This window comes from Mirounga leonina, unplaced genomic scaffold, assembly GCF_011800145.1.
Source record: "Mirounga leonina isolate KUSES-001 unplaced genomic scaffold, KU_Mleo_1.0 Mir_128, whole genome shotgun sequence".
Lineage (NCBI taxonomy): Eukaryota > Metazoa > Chordata > Mammalia > Carnivora > Phocidae > Mirounga > Mirounga leonina.
Window position 1 is genome coordinate 13,604,464 of NW_023270320.1, and position 20,366 is coordinate 13,624,829.

The window sequence follows — 20,366 nt, forward strand, 5'->3', positions numbered from 1 at the left end:
AGACACTTAGGTTCTTTCCATCCCTTGTCTATTACAAATAATACTACAATGAACACGGGAATGTAGATATCTCTTTGATATTGCTGTTTTCATTTCCTTTGGATATATACCCAATAGTGGGATTGCTGGATCATATGGTAGTTCTATTTTTATTTTTTTTAGTGTGTTTACTCCTTTGAATGCATGATCCACACCTGCTTGGAGGTCCTAGATTTAGGAAGAAATCCCACCCACAGCAGAAGACTGAAAGCAGTGGTGGAAACCCTAGAATGTTGCTTAGCATCGTCAGTGCAATGATCTGCCTTTGATGGGTGTCTGTCTCTTGGCATCCTGAAACTTTCATCTCATTGTGATTAAAAGAATTGTGGCAAGGTTCTCTAATTTTTTTTTTTACTTTTAAAAAAAATTTATGCATTGTCTGCTTCTTAAAAATGAGTATATGCTACATTTCTAATTAGACAAAATAAAACTTTCATTTTGAAATTTAAGGAAATAATATCTTAAGAATGCGCAAAACTCAGTAAGAGAGCAACTCAATTAAAAATGGGCTAGGGGCGCCTGGGTGGCTCAGTCGTTAAGCGTCTGCCTTCGGCTCAGGTCATGATCCCGGGGTCCTGGGATCGAGCCCCGCATCAGGCTCCCTGCTCGGCAGGAAGCCTGCTTCTCTCTCTCCCACCCCCTCTGCTTGTGTTCCCTTTCTTGCTGTGTCTCCCTCTATCAAATACATAAATAAAGTCTTAAAAAAAAAAAATGGGCTAATGGCGCCTGGGTAGCTCAGTCAGTTGGGCATCTGACTCTTGATTTCTGCTTGGGTCATATCTCAGGGTCATGGAATCAGCCCAGCATTGGGCTCTGCGTTCAGTGAGGAGTCTGCTTGAGATTCTCTCTCCCTCTCCCTCTGCCCCTCCCCCCTCTCTCAAATAAATAAATAAATAAAATATTTAAAAATGGGTTAAAGATTTGAACACTTATGCAAAGAAGATATATGAAAGGTGATTAAGTGCCTGATAATTGCTCAACCTAGTCAATGGCAAATGAAAATTAAAATCACAATGAGGTAACTTTACATACCTGTCAGAATGGCTAAAATTTTATTTTATTTTTTTTTTAAGATTTATTTATTCATTTGAGACACAAAGATACAGAGAGAGAGAGAGAGAGAGAGAATGAGCAGGGGGAGAGGCAGAGGAAGAGGGAGAAGCAGGCTCCCCGCTGAGCCAGGAGCCCAAGGTGGGGCTAGATCCCAGGACCCTGGGATCATGACCTGAGCTGAAAGCAGATGCTTAACCATCTGAGCCACCCAGGTGCCCCAGAATGGCTAAAATTTTAAAAACTGATAATACTAAGTACTGATGAGGATGTAGAACAACTGCAACTCTCATGCATTGCTGGTTGTAAAACAATTCAACAGCTTCTTATAAATGTACCATACAACCCAGCAATCCCACTCCTAGGTATTTACCAGGTGAGATAAAAACTTATACTCACTCAAAACCCTAGCAGCATTATGTATAACCTCCAAAGACTGGAAACAAGCCAAATGTTCTCCAACTGCTGGATGATTAAACACAGTGTGATATATTCATGTAGTTCAATACTACTCAGCAATAAAAGGGAATAAACTACTGATCTGCTCAACAACTTGAATGAATCTCAAATGTATTTTGCTAAGTGCAAGGAGCCAGACTCAAAGAGGCTATATAACGCATGATTCCATTTATATGACCTCCTGGAATAAAGACAGAAAACTGATCAGTGGTTATCAGGAGCTGGGGGTGGAGGGAGTGTTGACCACAAAGGGGTGCCAGGGAATTTTGGGAGGCGGGAGAGTGATAGAAATGTGGTGGGATTTACTCAGTGTGTCTTTCCTTTTTTTTTTTAGATTTTTTTTTTTTTTAAGTAAGCTCTATGCCCATCGTGGGGCTCAGTCTCATAACCCTGAGATTAAGAGTTGCATGATCTACTGACTGAGCCAGCCGAGTGCTCCCCTTCTTTAGAATTTTTAATTTTAATTTTAAAAACTTATCAGTTTTTAATTGTAATATAATTGACGTGGGGTGCTTGGGTGGCTCAGTTGGCTGAGTGTCTGACTCCTGATTTCAGCTCAGGTCCTGATCTCAGTCAGGGTCGTGAGATCGAGGCTCGAGCCGGGTTCTGCGCTCTGCACTCAGTGAGGAGTCTGCTCAAGATTCTCTCTCTTCCTCTGCCCCTCCCCCTACTCGTTCATGCTCTCTCTCTGTCTAAAATAAATGGGTGAATCTTAAAAAAAAAAAAAGGAAATATAGTTGACATATAACACTGTGTAATTTTAAGGTATACAGTATGTTGATCAATTGTGTCTTTCAAAACGTATTGAACAATACTCCAAAAAGGTGACTTTTACTGCATTTAATCATACCTCCATAATAATAATAATGTTTCAGTTCCCAAGGATCTGGGTATAAGTAGTTCATAAACAAAGAAGTATGGTGAGGGAATGCGGAATTTCTGGAAAGAGAAGAAAGAGTATGCTAATGAGCAGCAGTCTATTGCTCATTCCCACTGGGGTTTCCTTAAGACAACAGAATGCACCTCAGAATTGTGAGAACCCTGGGGTATTTACTAATGAACTCTCATCCCTCATTGATTAAAATTGCTCTTGGGGGTTTTCTCTCCCTAATACTTCCAGCTTGCCTGGCGCATGGGCTGAGCCCTACTCTGCAGCCAGAGAAAGCACTCAAGAAAAGAGACTCAGGTGCTGCAAGTGATCTCAGGGGTGGATTGAAGGGATATTTGGTGAACACCAATAGCATCTGCTACAATATTTCAATTAGTTAATACATTTTAAAGAAAATGCTCTCTTTCCCGTTGAAGCAAGACTTGAGAACTGTATAACCCTTGCTGTCTGAAGATAGTCTCATTAAGCCCATGACCACCACGTAACCAGCCTGTTGTTCAGTTTCCTGCTGCATGGTTAGGTTTGTGCCTTCGGGGTTCCTACTCCTTTCATTTCCCAGCCCTTTCTCCGTGGTTCTGTGGAGCCAAACTACATGTATCTCTTTTTGACCAAAAGGTAGAAGATGTCTGACAAGCTTATACCTGGTTGTGGATCAGAGCATCCTGTGTCCTTAAAGAACATTGCCACTTGGGGGCAAACTCAGAGGCAGCCATTTCTCCAAATTCCTATTATGCTGGTTTGATGATACTTTTACAGGGAAAAGAGTAGAAAGATGTCAGTTGGACTCACAAGGTTGCAGGTGACAGACACGGAGTGACAGACAGTCGAGGGTACCTGACTCAGATGGAATTTATTGTCTCTTGGAATCTAAAAAAGTTTTGATATATCAAGGTGAGGAAGCATTAAGAAACATGTAGGCCTCAAGAACAACTGGAGGTAGGGTCTTAAATATCTCTGTGTCCCTGTGTCAGCTCAATTCTCTTGCAGACCAGCTTTCTTTGCCCACCACAACATGGCTGCTGGAGGCTCCCAGTTTTATATCCTAGAGCTCCAGTATATAAAACTTTATATCCGGTCACTAGAAAAATCTGAGCTGACTCTTGGGTTCCAAGTCAAAAACAATGAGGAGGAGCTCATTGGCTTAGCTTGAATCAGGTGCCCTGGGTGGGTCAACTGGGAACTTGTAAGAACAAACCACCCCCATAGGGATCATCCCCTTGGAATAGGGGGTATTGTTCAGAGTATGGAGTGGTGGTACTTGGCAGGCAAAAACAATGAGTAAGAGAAAGAAAAATAATGTTAGAGTTAAGGGACAGTCCACTTTCATATTGTCCAAAGACACGAGGTCTGCATTAAAAAGGACAGGCTAATCAATGCTTCAATAACAAATCAACTCTCGAAGTTTGTGTTTATTTCCCATTCACATAAAGTTCAGTGTAGGTAGGACGGTCCGCTCCCATACTGTAGCAACGCCGTCTAGAACGTGGGTTACCGCCATATTGGCATCGAGTGTAGAGGAAAATGATCAGTTCCTAACTGCCATGGGCCCACTGACAGGTATCACTTCTTCATAGTCTTCTGGCTGGAACTAGTCTCATGGCCCCAACCCACAGCAAAGGGGGCTGAGAAATGTGGGGAGCGCTAGGGTATTTGGTGAGCACTAAGTGTCAAAAGTCATTGGTTCTACTCAATAATCAAATAGTTCACAGAAGACAGGAATGGTCAGGGACACTTTACAGAGAAGGGAGAATTTGTTTTGTATCTCAGGGAAGACTTCTGGCTTGGATAATTGGAGGGAAGAGGGAAGGCAGTAGAACTTTTTGGTGCTCTTAAAGGACAATAACAAGCCCAATTTAGTAGGGTGGAAATTTGCATAAAGGTGAGTTCAGAGAACTGGATCAGGACACAATTGCAGAAGGCCTTAAATATCCAGCCAAAACACATGGACATTAATATGTAGGCATTGGGGGACTACTGAAAGCTTTTGAGCCAGAGACTAACATGAACGAAGTGAAGATTTTAGGAAGCTTAATCTGGCAGCAATGTGTAGCTTGGCTTATATTATTCTATACACAGTCTAATTGCAAGCATTCTGTTGACCTCAAAAACATTCTTTGGAGGACTTCCATTTCTGGTAAAATGGCAGGCAAGATAACCTGAAAAAACATCCCATTACAAAACACCTCAGATATAAGGAGAGACACATCCAGATGGCACTGGAGGCTCATTTCCTCTCCCATTTCTGTAGCTTAGCAAGCAGCTGCCTCAGCAGGTCTTTGTGAGCTCAGCAGAAGGACAGCCTTGCCAGTGGGGCTGAGCTCCAGAGCTTCTGCCTTTAGAAAGAGCTAATTTCCTTGAAGATCCTATTGTCATATTCTAATTTCCCTATAAATTAATTATGCCTTGTCTCAGCACACCTACCCATAGGATAGCGGGAGATGGTGGGGGGAACACATGCACTCTGCTGATTCTTTGCCCGTAAGTTCCCCAGCAAACCTCACATTACAATTACACTACATGTTACCAGTGGTATATATCTATGCCCTTGACGTGGCCAACTGAACATTTAAAAAAAATGCATATCCAAGCCAGTAACAAAGTGAGGGACATCCTCAGAGGCCAAAGTTGAATGTCACAAACTGGGAGGAGATATTTGCAACCAACAAAGGATCAGTAACCAAAATATGTGAACAATTCTTAAAAATCAATAAGAAAAAGACATATAATTCAGTGGGGGAAATGTACAAAAGACAAGGACAGGCAAGAAAGATTTTTTTCTTTCACAGAAGAAAAAAAGGAGACATATGAAAATTTCATTAGTAATCAGGGAAATCAAAAATTTAAGCCAAGCATCATTTTATTTTTTATGTTGATAGAAATTTTAAAATCTGGCAACTTCCCATACAAAATGCATCTCAAGGTAACCAAATAATTGGTGAGGGGAAACTTCCCTTTAGAGAAGCATCCTAGCTAATACACGAAAAAGGAAGGATAGCATCTCACAATTTTATACTCTCTAATGAATTAAGGAACAGTGGTTATCAGTAATTGCTGCCTTTCCACACAAAAGAGACAAAACCAAACATTATGTGCCTTCTTATAGAAGAACACGCCACCACTTATAAAGTGTTCTTGTCAGAAACTTGATCCTGAATCTAATCAAGGCTCGGGATTTAACAAACACATTACTGGAAATAAGGAACAGAGGAACATGTGAAACAGCACCAGGAGAATGCATTCAACTGAACCCAGACTGTGGTAAGCTGGTTTGTTCATCAAATAAACTGCAAGAAGGGGAAAAGGATGGCTTTTATTTGGATCCTGATTTGAGTGGACAATAAGACAAATAAAACAAAACAAAAAACAAATGTATGTTACAATTGAAGAAATTATTGTTAAAGTTTGGGTGTGATAGTGCCATTGTTCTTATGTTTTTATAAGGCCCTATAAAGGAACTTTCTTGGGGGGGAGGCTATAAATATTCTAGATCCTTTTTTTTAAAAAAATTTTATTTATTTATTTGAGGGAGAGAGAGAGAGCATGAGCGGGGGGGAGGGGCAGAGGGAGAAGGAGAGAGAGAGGGATAAGCAAACTCCCTGCTGAGTGGGGGGCCTGACACGGGGCTCGATCCCAGGACCCTGAGATCATGACCTGAGCTGAAGGCAGATGCTTAAATGACTGAGCCCCTCAGGCACCCCTGTAAATGTTCTGGATCTTGATCTGGGTAGTAGTTTCACAGCTGTGGACATGTGTAAAAATTCACCATACACTGAGCTGTACTCTTAAGATTTGTGTACCTAACTATGTAAGTTTTATTACAATTTTTAAAAGGTGGAGTCCATTTTTTTAAGGATATGTTCTGAAGTTTTAAAATATGAAGTGATATCATGTCTAGGATTAGCTTTAAAACAGTCTACCATGGCCCATGGAAGATTGGCCATGACTTGGTAAGTGTTGAAGCTGAAGGATGGGTCATAAGACAATTCTTGCACACGTTTGAAATTTTCCATAATATAAAGGTTTTCTTTTTTTTTTTTTTTAATGTCTGGCAAGATAACATTGCCAAGGATGTGAAGCAACAGAAACCTTCATACACCACAGGTGAGAATATAAATTGTAAATTGAGCAGCTATTTCATATTATCCAGTAAAACTGAAGATGGGTATATCTTAAAACTCAGCAATTTGTCTCTGAGGCTATAACCTAGAGAAACACTGGCACTCTGCTCATACGTGTGTGTACATGTAAAACAACTCATAAACATTGCTTATGATAAACCAAAATAAAAAGAGAAGGAAACAATTCAAATATCAACTGACAGGAAAATGAATAAATGAACTGTGATATACTCACACAATGGAATTCTATATGATGAATGAATGAATCTCACAAAATTAATGAGCAAATACTTTATAAGTTGCAGAACTACAGTGATACCATTAATTAAATGTTCAAGGAATGCACAATGGAAAGATGTATTTTAGGGGCATTTTTATATGTGGTAAAACTATAAAGAAAAGCAGGTGAATCATAAGAACAGGGTGGTGCAATTAGGTAGAGGCCTAGAGTGGCTTCATTGGTTCTGATAATATTCTACTTCTTAGGCTGGGTGATGGGTGTTTATTTCAATATTGTTTTTTACTCCACACATATATTATAAACAACTTAGATGTGTAGAAATATTTGATAATCAAATTATTTTGGAAAGCCATTTCTGTTGGTTTCAGAAAATGGGCTGATCAGCATTTCCCAACTATTCTTCTTCAGAACAGTAGTTCTAAGATACATAAATAGTATTTTGTGGCAACAACAATAACAAAGCTTTGTAGTGAAATTAGTCTGGAGAACTCTAGATTAAACAACAGTAAGAGGGTTTCCCCATAGCAAGAATTCTCAGAGCCTTGAATGTACAAGTGTGAGTTGTAAATCTCCAAGAGAGCAATATGGAATTTTCCAAAGTAGTTGACCACCGAATCATGTGTATCTGTGCGTGTACAACAGCTCGTAAAAAGAGCATGGTTTGGGAAATCCTCAAATAGGTGCTTTCTAAGATCTCCTTCATCCTAACCTTCAGTAAATCTACAATCTCAGATGACCCTTACTGCAGGATGTACAGCGAACTGTTGGAAAAGACATGGGAGCTGGGATGCCCATGAGGAGATTCTTGCAATGGTCTAGGCATGAGAGCTCAATGACCTTAATAACAGCATGGTAACAGGGATGGAGAGGGAGGGCACTGTTGGGAAACATCATGAAGGAACCATGAGGCAGGGCTGAGCACAAGGCCACCCCTTGCCTGGTTAAACTCTACACCTCAATGCTGGTCAAGCAAAACCACAGTGGTTGATTGCTGCTGCAGTGACCAGTTAACTACCTAGAACCTAGCTGTGGCTTTGCAACACATGGAACATTTTTAGAATAGGAAAGGCTCTTAGAGCTCATCGGGTCCAATTCTTGCATTTGCATGTGAGCATATTGTGTTCCAGAGTTTAAAGTGACTTCCCCAAGGTCACATAACTCAGTAGAATCAAGAGCAGAATGGCTCAGACCTCCTGATTCCCAGACTAGCCTCTGCACCATGACACCCTGACATTTGAATATGTGCAGGGAGCATGAGTGCCTCACCAAGGACCCAACCTAGTTTCTATTCGCTTCAATTTCAATAACAATCTTGTCCCATAAAACATCTATAAAGTGAGGTGGGTGTTACGAAATCGAGTGTCTCAGAACCAAGCAAGGATAATGGGTGCTTTCACCATTTCTCTAGGTAACCAGCTCAGATCTGCCATTAGTAACATTTGAGAATGTGGATGCATTAAGGAAAATCTGTCATAACCACTGCTCCTACCGAAGGAAAGCACTGATGTCACACCTACATATAATATTTTGTGTTTTCCAAAATACTTTCACACATTTAATTTCATTTGATTCTTACAGTCCTGGGAGGGAATTATTATTTTCATTTTAAATAAGAAATGTATTTCTCCAAGGCTGAATAACAAATTAGTGACAGAAATAAAACCTGAATCCAGGTTTCTTTATTTTTACTCCAAGAATCTTTCCATTCAATCACACTTGAATTTCAATATATTTATTAGTCTACCATCTTGAATCAAAATAATGATTAGTCAAAAATTTCAAATGGGCACATGTTCTGTAAATAGTAATAAGTTTTGGCTGGCTGAGAGCCATAGATTTTAGAACGCCTGATTATCATCGATGTTAGCCAGATAAAACCATGCGCTTTGGAAATACAGAGACATTCAAGAAGGTACCAGGAAGGATAGTTATCATCTAGCTGCATTATTGGGCAATCCTTGAGTTCCATTTCAGTTAGCCAGATTAACTGGAATGCTTAGTGTATTTTATCAAGCTGAAAGTCATGCAATCTTCCTATCCCAGTCCTTTCATCAATTACAATACCAAGATAACACCCATTTTTAGAAGGTGGTGTAAAAGTTTCTTTCTGGACCAGGTAGTGTAGATCCATTTTTCCCTGTTCTTCTCCATTAAGCGCAATTTTAAACCCTGGAAATAGCACAAGAGACAAACAAAAGTGATCTCTCAAAGGTGGTAGGGAGAAAGTGAACTAGTTTGGGACTCTGGAGCTGGAAGAACAGATCCTATATATGCCCACCCTACAGAAGAAGGCAAGCCAGACCTGGCATTCTCTGACCCCTGGGTTGGTAACAGAAGGCAGCCCAGGCAGGCTCATTCCTCTCCTCTGAATGACTGAAATCCTTGTGATATTAGGTGATCCTGACACAACCAGCAAGGCGGTTCCCCAAGAGGGCACTAATTTGGAGCCTCAGCAAAAATATGTGGCCAGGAAAAGCATCTTATTCCCTGATGGACCTGAGACTCCCCTTTCCACCAAGAGATACCAAGACAGATGGAACTGGCTAAAGAGGTCCAGCTACAGCAGGTCAATTGGTCCAGGAAGCTCTTGTCCCTGTGGGCCCCAAGTCCTTCTCTCCCACCTAGAGTCACCAGGTGGTATGGGGCCAATGTTTGTGTTCCTCACATCCACCCCCACCAAATTCACATACTGAAGCCCTAACCACCAATGTATTTGGAGATGCGGCCTCTAAGGAAGTAATTAAGGTTCAGTGAGGTCACAAGGGTGGGGACCATATGCAGTAGGATTATTATCCTTACAAGAAGAGACAGAGACCCCAGGGAACAACACCCCCTTCTCTGTGCACTCAGAAGAAAGCCCTGTGAGGACATGGGGAGAAAGGAGCTGGCTATAAGCCAGGAAGAGAGGTATCACCAGATGTGGAATTTGCCAGCACCCTGATCATGGACTCCTAGCATCCCATCTTGGTCTGTTCGGGCTACTATAACAAAATGCCACAGACTGGGTGCCTTATAAACAACAGACATTCATTTCTCACAGCTCTGGAGGCTGGAAGTCTAAGATTAAGTGGCCAACATGGCCACATTCTTTGAAGACCCTCTTTCTGGTTCATAGCTGGTGCCTTCTACCTGTGTCCTCACGTGGTAGAAGAAGCAAGGGAACTCTGAGGGACCTCTTTTATAAGAACTCTAATCCCGAGTCTCCTGGGTGGCTCAGATGGTTAAGCATCTGCCTTCGGCTCTGGTCATGATCCCAGGGTCCTGGGATTGAGCCCCACATTGGGCTCCCTGCTCGGCGGGAGGCCTGCTTCTCCCTCTCCCATTCCCTCTGCTTGTGTTCCCTCCCTCGCTGTCTGTCTCTCTGTCAAATAAATAAATAAAAAATCTTTAAAAAAAAAAAAAGACCTCTAATCCCATTCATGAGGGCTCCACTCTCATGACCCAAGCACTTCCTAAAGGCCCCCCCACCTCCCGCCTTTTAATGCCATCATCTTTGGGGGTTAGAATTTCAACATATGAATTTTGGGGTGACACAAACATTCAGACCATAGCACCTCCAGACTGAAAAATTAATTTCTGTTGTTCGAGCCACCCAATTTGTGGTATTTTGTTATGGCAGACCAAGCCAACTAATATATGGAGTCAGGACAGAATGGGCAAGAAGAACCCAGCTACAGCAAGTTGTCCCTGTCAAGAAGCTGCCTTTTCCCCTATAGGCCAAGATGCTCTTCCTCTATCTAGAGAGTCTGGAGTGGCTGGGGGATGGTGGGGAACTGATAGGAGGATCCTACCACACCTCTCCCTCAATGAGATGTATCCAGAGGGGAAAATACTTTTGCCCTCTCAGGAGGCACCAGCAGGGACCAGTGGGAGTCCCAATGATACTAGATAAACCACTGAATAATGCTGCCAAGTCTCTGGAAATTAAATTACCATTGGAACCCCAGTCCAGAAATGTAGGCCAGGACCCATGTGCTAAACATAACAGGGTGACTATTTGTGAAAATAAATTATTTAAATAGGACGTGAATCCCTTACATAGTAGACAAAATGTCCAGAATACAACTGAAAATCACCCGTCATACCAAGAGTCAAAAAAAAAAAAAGAAAAAGAAAAAAGAAAACAAAAGCCAGTCACAGTTAAACGAGAAAAGACAATCAACTAAAGCCACAGCAAGTTTAACAGAATGTTAAAAACATCTGACAAAGATTTTTTTAAAAGATTTATTTATTTATTTTGAGAGAGAGTGTGAGCACACAAGTGGGAGAAGCAGAGGGAGAAGGAGAGAGAATCTCAAGCAGACTCGCAATGAGTGTGGAGCCCAACTTGGGGCTCGATCTCATGACCCTGAGATCATGACCTGAGCAGAAACCAAGAGTTGGATGCTTAACCAACTGAGACACCCAGGTGTCCCCTGACAAAGATTTTAAACATGCTTCAAAAATCAAGTACACATTCTCTTGAAATAAATGGAAAAAAATAAATATCTCAGCAAAGAAATACAAGTTATAAACAAAAAGAACCAAATGTAGATTACAGAACTGAAAAATATAATCACGGGGAGAAAAAGCCTTGTTCTATAGGCTTAATAGTGGAGTGGAGAGGACAGAAGATAGAATCAGTGAACTTGAGAACAAAACAATAGAATTCATCCAATCTAAACAACAGAAGTAAAATAGACTGAAAAAAAAAAAAAAAGAACAGAGCCTCAAGGACCTCTGGGACAATAACAAAAGATTCAATATTCATATATTGGAGTCCCAGAATGCAAAGGAAAAGCAGGCTAAAAGAGTACTTGAAGAAAGAATGGCTGAAACTTCCCCAGTTTTTTTTTTTTTTTTTTAAGATTTTATTTATTTATTTGACAGAGAGAGACACAGCGAGAGAGGGAACACAAGCAGGGGGAGCGGGAGAGGGAGAAGCAGGCTTCCCGCGGAGCAGGGAGCCCGATGCGGGGCTCGATCCCAGGACCCCGGGATCATGACCTGAGCCGAAGGCAGACACTTAACGACTGAGCCACCCAGGCGCCCCTCAAAATTTTTTTAAAGATTTATTTATTTATTTTGAGAGAGAGAGAGTGAGCACACAAGAGGGGAGGGGGCACAGGGAGAAGGAGAGAGAATTTCAAGCTGACTCTTGCTGAGCATGGAGCCCTACACAAGGCTCCATCTCAAAACCCTGAGATCACAACCTGAGCTGAAAACCAAGAGTTGGAAACTTAACTGGCTGCACCACCCAGGTGCCCCTGAAGCTTCCCAAATTTGACCAAAGACACAAGCCTACAGATTTAAGAAGGTAATCAAAACCCAAACAGGATAAATCCAAAGAAATCCATGCCAAGACATGTCAAAATTCGGGCGCCTGGGTGGCTCAGTCGTTAAGCGTCTGCCTTCGGCTCAGGTCATGATCCCAGGGCCCTGGGATCAAGTCCCACATCGGGCTCCCTGCTCGGCGGGAAGCCTGCTTCTCCCTCTCCCACTCCCCCTGCTTGTGTTCCTGCTTTCGCTATCTCTCTCTCTGTCAAATAAATAAATAAAATCTTTAAAAAAAAAAAAAAGACATGTCAAAATTCAACTTTTAAAAACCAAAAACAAAGAAAAAAAAAAACTTTGAAAGGCAGAGAAAAACAATGCAATATCTATAAGGGAATACTGATTCAAATGACAGCAATTTTTCATCTGAAATCATGGAGACCAGAAGGAAATGGCACATTAATTTTCAAATGCTGAAAGAAAAGATCTGTGAACTGAGAATTCTATATCTGGTGAAACTCTCTTTTAGAAACAAAAGGAAATAAAAACATTCTAAGACAGGGGAACACTAAAAGAATTTGCCATTGTTAGTACTACCCATAGAAATTGGCTAGGGGCGCCTGGGTGGCTCAGTGGGTTAAGTGGTTAAGCAGTCAGCTCTTGGTTTCAGTTCAGATCATGATCTGATGGTCACGGGATGGAGCCCTGTGTCAGGCTCTGCGCTCAGCAGAGTCGCTTCAGATCCTCTCTCCTCCTCCTTCTCCCTCCAGTTTGCATGTGTTCTCTCTCTCTCAAATAAATAAATAAAATTAAAAAAAAAATTGGCTAGGAGGGTGGGGGGATGGGGTAACCCAGTGATGGGTATTAAGGAGGGCACATGTTGTGATGAGCGCTGGGTGTTACACACAGCTAATGAATCACTGAACACTACATCAAAACCTAATAATGGCCACTAACAGTGGCTAACTGAACATAATAAATAGAAAACTAAAAAATAAATTACTTTTTAATTTACAATAAAATTATGATCCCCCCCAAAAAAATTGGCTAAAGGAAGTTCTTTAAACAGAAAGGAAATGATGAAAGAAGAGATTTGGGGGCATCAGGAAGAAGAAAGGAACAAAGAAAACAGAAATCTGGGTACACACAACAGACAATTTTTTTTTCCTCATGAGTTTTATAAATCATATTTGATGATTCAAACAAAAATTAGAAAATCATCTGACCCTCATGCTGACAACGGAGCCTGAGGTGGGGCACAATCCCGTGACCCCGAGATCACGACCTGAGCTGAAATCAAGAGTCCGATGATCAACTGCCTGAGCCACGCAGGTGCCCCTAAAGCCTTTTTTAAAACATCAGACCTAGGACCTACCTACCCCATGCTTACTAGTAATAATAACTAATTTTATTCCATTAACAACTCTGTGAAGTAGTTCACTGTTAATTATCCTAATTTTGTAGATGAAGAGACAGGGCAGACAAGATAAGTGACTTGCCTGAGGGCTCACATAGTGGAGGGAGCTGGAATTTGAATCCAGGCAATCTGACTCCAAAATCTACACTCTTGACCTCCACACCTGTTCAAGTTCCTAAATCAGAGTCTCTGAGAGGCTGGTGTCTGAGTACCTCTTAGTTTATAAAACAAACAAATCTCCACAGTGCAAGGTTTGGGGACCTCTAGGTTAAACACTATTTTTCCGGAGACACTCAGGAGTTGAGGGAGGGGCGTGTGCTCAGTTGGGAGCTAACAGCTTCTTGCTGAATTACCTGGTTGTCCCGAAATGGGTACCATCCGTTGTGGTTAAATAGTTTATATACATCTTCCCCTTACAACTGCCCTTCCAGGAAAATATTATCATCCTTATTTTATAGATGAAGAAACTGAGGCTCAAGTACATAACCTGCCCAAGTCGCTCTCAGCTAATAAGTGGCAGAGGCAACATTTAAACTCTGAAGCCCAAGCTCTTAGCATTACTGCCTCTTCTAACGAAAGGTCTACCAGTTAATCTCGATTGACTGGTTGGAGTGCCCGCTCCGAGGTATCAGCAAAAAAGTGTTCCCAGAGGTGCTTTGCAATTTTCAAAGTAGGACCATAAATGTGATTAGGCTTCAAGACTCCAAGGGAAAATTGTAATGGTAGAGCCTCGAGCCCTGTGATCAATCTACAGGGAAGATACGTGGGGGCTAGGAGGGGTACTCAGCACCTTCTGGATGACAGCATCTCTGTGGATTTGCAGCCTGTGGGTATCCACCCACCCATCCCACAAAGCTGTCCTCTGGTGAAACTATCTTGGTCTTTCTGGCTTTCCCAGAGTCAATCCTCACTCTTCCTTTTCCTTCCTCGGATCTACCATGCAACTTTGCCTTGTGCCATAGAGCATGGAGAAGGTTTGAAAAAAAAAATGTTCTGGGTATAATTGTTAATGTTTGCCCAATTTAAATAAAACACTGTTCATCGTATTGTATATAATGATGAAACTCATTAACTGCATAATAGCTTCATGCTCCCTGGTCTAAAATACAGAATATGCTCAACATTAAAAATTAAAACCAATCCGTCAAAATCTAATGGCTAAGTAGGGATATTAAAAAGTAAGAGGCATTATTTGAATCCATGTAAAACTGTCATGGGATTCATGAAAATAATTGACGAATTCTGACACAGGACAGAGCCTGAGGTAAAAATAAAAACCTCGTGCAGACCAAATCGCAGATTTGTGGTGTCCATTTAGTATAAGGGCTCACCTAATCGCACCCAAGTCTCAGTTTGCTTGAGTCATGAGCCCCCCCCCGCCCCCCCAGCCTGGCGCTCTCCCAAGGTCACCTGCGGCACTTGCACGAATCTGAACAGGGAGTGATCCAGATGGTTACAAGAGCCAGGGGCTCCTTGTGTTGACTTTGTTTTTAGCTCTTTGTGAGATTTTAATCACTCCAAAGTCTTCCTGGTTGGGTTTCTGCCTAACTTAGCGAAGCCTCTGTTGCTGTTGGTTATTAAAACTTGTTTCCGTTTCACAGCATTGGTATACTGAGTGTGTCTTTACAGAACGAAACAAAAAATGAAGTACCGAATATTCAGTTTTGGTAGACATACATGACGAATTTTTTATATTAGTTTAATACTAACTTCAAGGCTGAGGGTTTAAACTCTCCTTATTCTTCAGCGTGTTATATTTGATGACTCATGAATTCTTGGTCCTTTATCAGTCCCTTTAATCACACCCGTGCTCTCAAGACATAGAAAAAAGAACATACCATCTTTGAAAGTGGAGAGAGAAAATCTTTTACTCCCTAGTTTAAAAGAGGAATATGGATCTGGTCCTTTTCCTTTAAAAAGTTTATTTTAGGGGCACCTGGGTGGCTCAGTCAGTTAAGGGTCTGCCTTCGGCTCATGTCATGATCTCAGGGTCCCAGGATAGAGCCTAGCGTCCTCTGCTCTCAGCAGGGAGTCTGCTTGTCCCTCTTCCTCTCCCTCTGCCCCTTTTCCCACCCCCACCCCCCGCTTGTGCTTTCTCTCTCAAATAAATAAAATCTTTAAAAAAAGTTTATTTTATTTTATAATTATGAAGTAATATATGCTCATTTGAGAAATAGGTAAAAGAGAAAAGAACTACCACATAGAATTCCACTGCTCAATGATAATCTCATTTGAAATTTTTAGTTTATTTATTTGAAGTGACTTTTTCCTTTTGCACATTACTTTTACTGAACTATACTCATGATGGACATCCAATTTTGTATCCAGTGTTTTATTTTTTTAATTTTAATTTTTAACTTTTGTTTTAAGATTTTATTTATTTTTAATTTTTAAAAAGATTTTATTTATTTGAGAGAGAGAGAATGATTGGTGGGGAGGGGCAGAGGGAGAGAGAGAAGCAGACTCCCTGCTGAGCAAAGAGAACGATGCAGGACTCGATCCTAGGACCTGGAGATCATGACCTGAGCCGAAGGCAGATGCTTGACTGACTGAGCCACCCAGGTGACCCTTAAGATTTTATTTTTAAGTAATCTCTACACCCCAACGTGGGGCTCAAACTCACAACCCCAAGATCAAGAGTTGCATGGTCTACCGACTGAGCCAGCCAGGTGCCCCTGTATCCAGCTTTTTAAACTTAACATTATAAAAAGTATTTTCTCATATTCTATAAGTACTATTTTAAAGAAATAAGATATTCTGTTGAATAATTAGATAATAATTTGCATAAGCATTCAAAAATTGTCAGATTGGACTACAAACCTTGGAACCATCTTGAATTCTTCTTGCATGTCACCCATGTTTGATCTTCCAAGGAAGACCTGCTAATTCTTCCTCCATATGTCTATATTTATTCCTTCTTTATCATCCTCACACTGGTTCAGGACCTTGTAATAATCTCCTAACTGATTTCTTTTTTTTTTCCCCAACTGATTTCTATGCTCCAATTTACCCTACACACCACTGGTTGTTTCACTCATGCCACCTGCTTGAAGACCTTACAGTGACTTTTTTTCGCTTAGAGGATAAAATCCAAAATCTTTAGCATGGCCCTCTGCACCTTCCAAATCTGAAGCCAACCTAATCTTTCCAGCCTGATTTTAGCAACTTCCCCACATAGATCTTCAGCTCTAGCCAGACTGGTTCATTCAGTTTTCCACACTCACACCTTAAAAGTTTTTCTACCATTTTGCTCCTTTCCTTATGCTCTTCCCACATCTATCCTTCCATTTCTATCAAAATCTTACCCACCTACAAGGAATTCCCACATCTTGTCTCTTGGGAGTCTGGAAGGATTCTCTAATAAATAGCATCTCTTTTCTCTGCCCATGTTAAGAAATTTGAGAAATAAAACAGAGTAAAAATGGAGGCCAAGATATTGAAAACCTTACAGTGGCTTTACTGATCAAGAAGGGTTGAGGGCTTAATTCAATGTGAGGGTCAGATGGAAAGAAGAGAGCAGACCCACTCACCCACCTGGTTTTGAGCAGTGCTTAGCGCTCAGTCACTGCCAGGGGAAGATGAAGAGAACTCTTGCTCTCTGTGGCAGCTCACTGCAAAGAAGGAGAAGGAGAAGGGCTGAAACAAAACACTTTTCATGGGTAGGAAACATCGGGATTGAGGAAAAGGCTTCCATAATCTCACGATCTATTGCTAGGAACTGATACCAACTTTTCATCTCCAAGTATCTCCCAAATGCATCAACTTCCATCCTCCAATGCCACCATCATCTATTGCCTGGAACGGGGGCAATTGGCTATAGTTGGTCTTTCACACCCTCTCTAGAGCCCTACCAGCAATCATTCCTCACAGTGAGGCCAGAAGAGTGTTTTTAATAGATGAAACTGATGGTCAACCTTCTTCCTAAATCCCTTTAATAAGATTCTCATGGCTCTTGGGATCAAGATGAAAGTCCTTACTCACAAGACCCTGATAGTCTGGCTCCAGTCTTTTCTTGTTCTTCCTTTTTCCCTATCACGATTTTATTTATTTATTTTAGAGAGGGAGAGAGAGAGCACAAGCAGGGGGAGGAGCAGAGGAAGGGAGGGGGAAAGAATCCCAAGCAAACCCTGCTCTGAGCATGGGGCCCATCCTGGGACTCAATCCCACGACCCCGAGATCACGACCGGAGCCAAAACCAAGAGTCAGTTGCTTAGCTGACTGGGCCACCCAGGCGCCCCTTCCCTATCACTTTCGCTCCACCTACAGAGGCGGTACAATTTTTTTTAAGTTACCATGTTTACTCCTACTTCAGGAACTTTGCTTGTTCTCTTTGGCAGAAATGCTCACTGCCTTCTTTTTTTTTTTTTATTCATGAGAGACCGAGCGAGAGAGAAAGGCAGAGGGAACAACAGGCTCCCAAGGAGCAGGGAGCCCGAGGTGGGACTCGATCCCAGGACCCTGAGATCATGACCTGAGCCGAAGGCATATGCCTAACCATCTGAGCCACCCAGGTGCCCGCTCACTGCCTTCTTTTTTTCTCTTTCCTTTTCTTTTCTCCCAGTTGACTCCTACTCATTTATATATCCGAGACACCACATCCCTTCCACAGAGCAGTCTTCCCTGCCTGCTCCTTTATGCCCTCATAGTTCCCTCTGCTTCCTTCATGCAGCTCACCACGCGTAATTACTAAATAATTGTGTGATCACTTGATTAATGGCTGTTTCCCTCATAGGCTCCCATAGGACCCACGGACTGTGTCTGTAATGCCCACTCGTGTTTCCCCAGCAATTAGCACAGTACCCAGACCTCAGAGACACCCAATAAATATTTATTGAATCAACAGAAGCCCAGCTCAACTTGAACTTCCTCTGTGACGCCAGAAATTTTCTCTCCCTCCTCTGAAATCCTCCGGCTCTTCAGATAGATCCCTCTACCACTCACTCACATGGCTTATGGGGCCCCCTGCCCAGGAGCGCCTCATTCTACTTGCCTTATCTCTGCAGTTAGATTTTGAGTGCCTGTGGGCCAGGGCTCACAGCTCCCCTGCAACTCTCCTTGTGGCTAGCCCAGTTTCCAGCAGTTGACACGTGCACAGTAACAATTTACTCAAAGAATTAATAAAGATGTTGGCTCTTCCTTTTCGGTCTGTAGCAGTGTTGGTAGCAGTGGGAGGAAGTTATAATTCCCTGATGTTTGGCAATGCAACAGAGACTGCATTTTATAGGATGGAGCTAGGAAAAGATATTAGGATGTTGTCTTTTTATTGCAAGAACATCTTCTCTGCCAATTTGCTTGGCAAAGCAAAGCCTTTTCTGTGAACACAGCGACTGGTTCTAATTTGGAGCAAAAAAAGGAAAATCTAACCAAAAAGCCACATATCCACATGACGCTGAGCTGTTTTTATTTATTCATTTGAATTCTATTCTGTTTGTTTGCTAATTGTCATGTGCTTGCTCATCACAACTGTAGCTCCTTCAACCTTTAACTTTCCCCTCATCCTCATAGAAGAAGATGTGGGCGCAAGACTGTCAGCCATGTGGAATCAACAGGCCAGAGCCCAGAGTGTGGATGAACAACACTACACTGACCAGACACATTGGGCAGGGCCGAAATTCCTGAGCCAGGTCAAGCATTTATCCTAAGGCATGGTTTTCTGAGAAAGTGCTGAGTCAAGAAGAGATGCAGACAGAGCCTAGAGAGACCACAGCGGAAGATACTGGAGTGTGTGTAGATAGATGCGCAGGGAGGTGGTTGCCTGGTGGGATGGAGAGGATCGTGTGAGGAGCACCCCTTTAATTGAGAGCCAGGTTGTGGGAGGCCTGGGACAGTTCCTGAAGAGTTCCAGGATAGACCACGATGTGGGGCTTTGGACACAGCCCCGGCTTTGAGTTACTTAACAATTTGGTTCTTTGCAGATGGTCAAATAGGCAACTGACTTTAAGGATTTATTTTTTTAAGATTTTATTTATTTATTTGAGAGGGAGAGAGAGAGAGAGAACATGAGCAGGGGGGAGGGGGAGAGGGAGAGGGAGAAGCAGGGAGCCCGATGCGGGGCTGGATCCCAGGACCCTGGGATCGTGACCTGAGCCGAAGGCAGGTGCTTAACCGACTGAGCCCCCCACAGGCCCCCTACTTTAACGACTTCAAATTACACACGGGAAAGTGTAGATTTGGACGCATACTCTAAAGCCTGCCACCCTGGGTGAAAGACGAACAGAGTGTGTCAGAGCTTCTGCCAGAACAGGAATGTGTAAGTGGATCGGGAGGTCCTGTCTCTCTCCCCACCCTTGGCTCCATGCTCTGTGTCCTGCAGCCAGGCGCTCCCCTCCCCAAGCTCAGGCTAAACCAACTCATGTCTGGATAAGGAGTGTGCACATGAAGAGCCTACTTGCCAATGGCATTGAACTGCACACTGGTCAGAGGCAGTTAGACAGACACACACGTTCTCGATCTTCAGGAGCACACAAGCTAAAACAAGACGGGCACAGAGATTGACCGCTGGCTACATACGGGAGGAAAAGACAACGAGAAAATATATATTGTGAGGGGCACCGGGCTGGCTCAGTTGGAGGTGTACGTGACTCTCAATCTCGGGGTTGTAAGTTTGAGTCCCATGCTGGGTGTGGAGATTACTAAAATAAATAAATAAATAAACAAATAAACTTGAAAAAAAAGAAAAGATGTATGTTGTGAAAATCAAAGTGTTGTCGTCATTGATGACACTTCCTATACACATTCTTCCTAACCCACCTGGGACCTCAAACACATGAGGGGGCGCCTGGGTGGCTCAGTCGGGGAAGCGTCTGCCTTCCGCTCAGGTCATGATCCCGGGGTCCTGGGATCGAGCCCCGCGTCGGGCTCCCTGCTCAGGGGGGAGCCTGCTTCTCCTTCTGTGTCTCC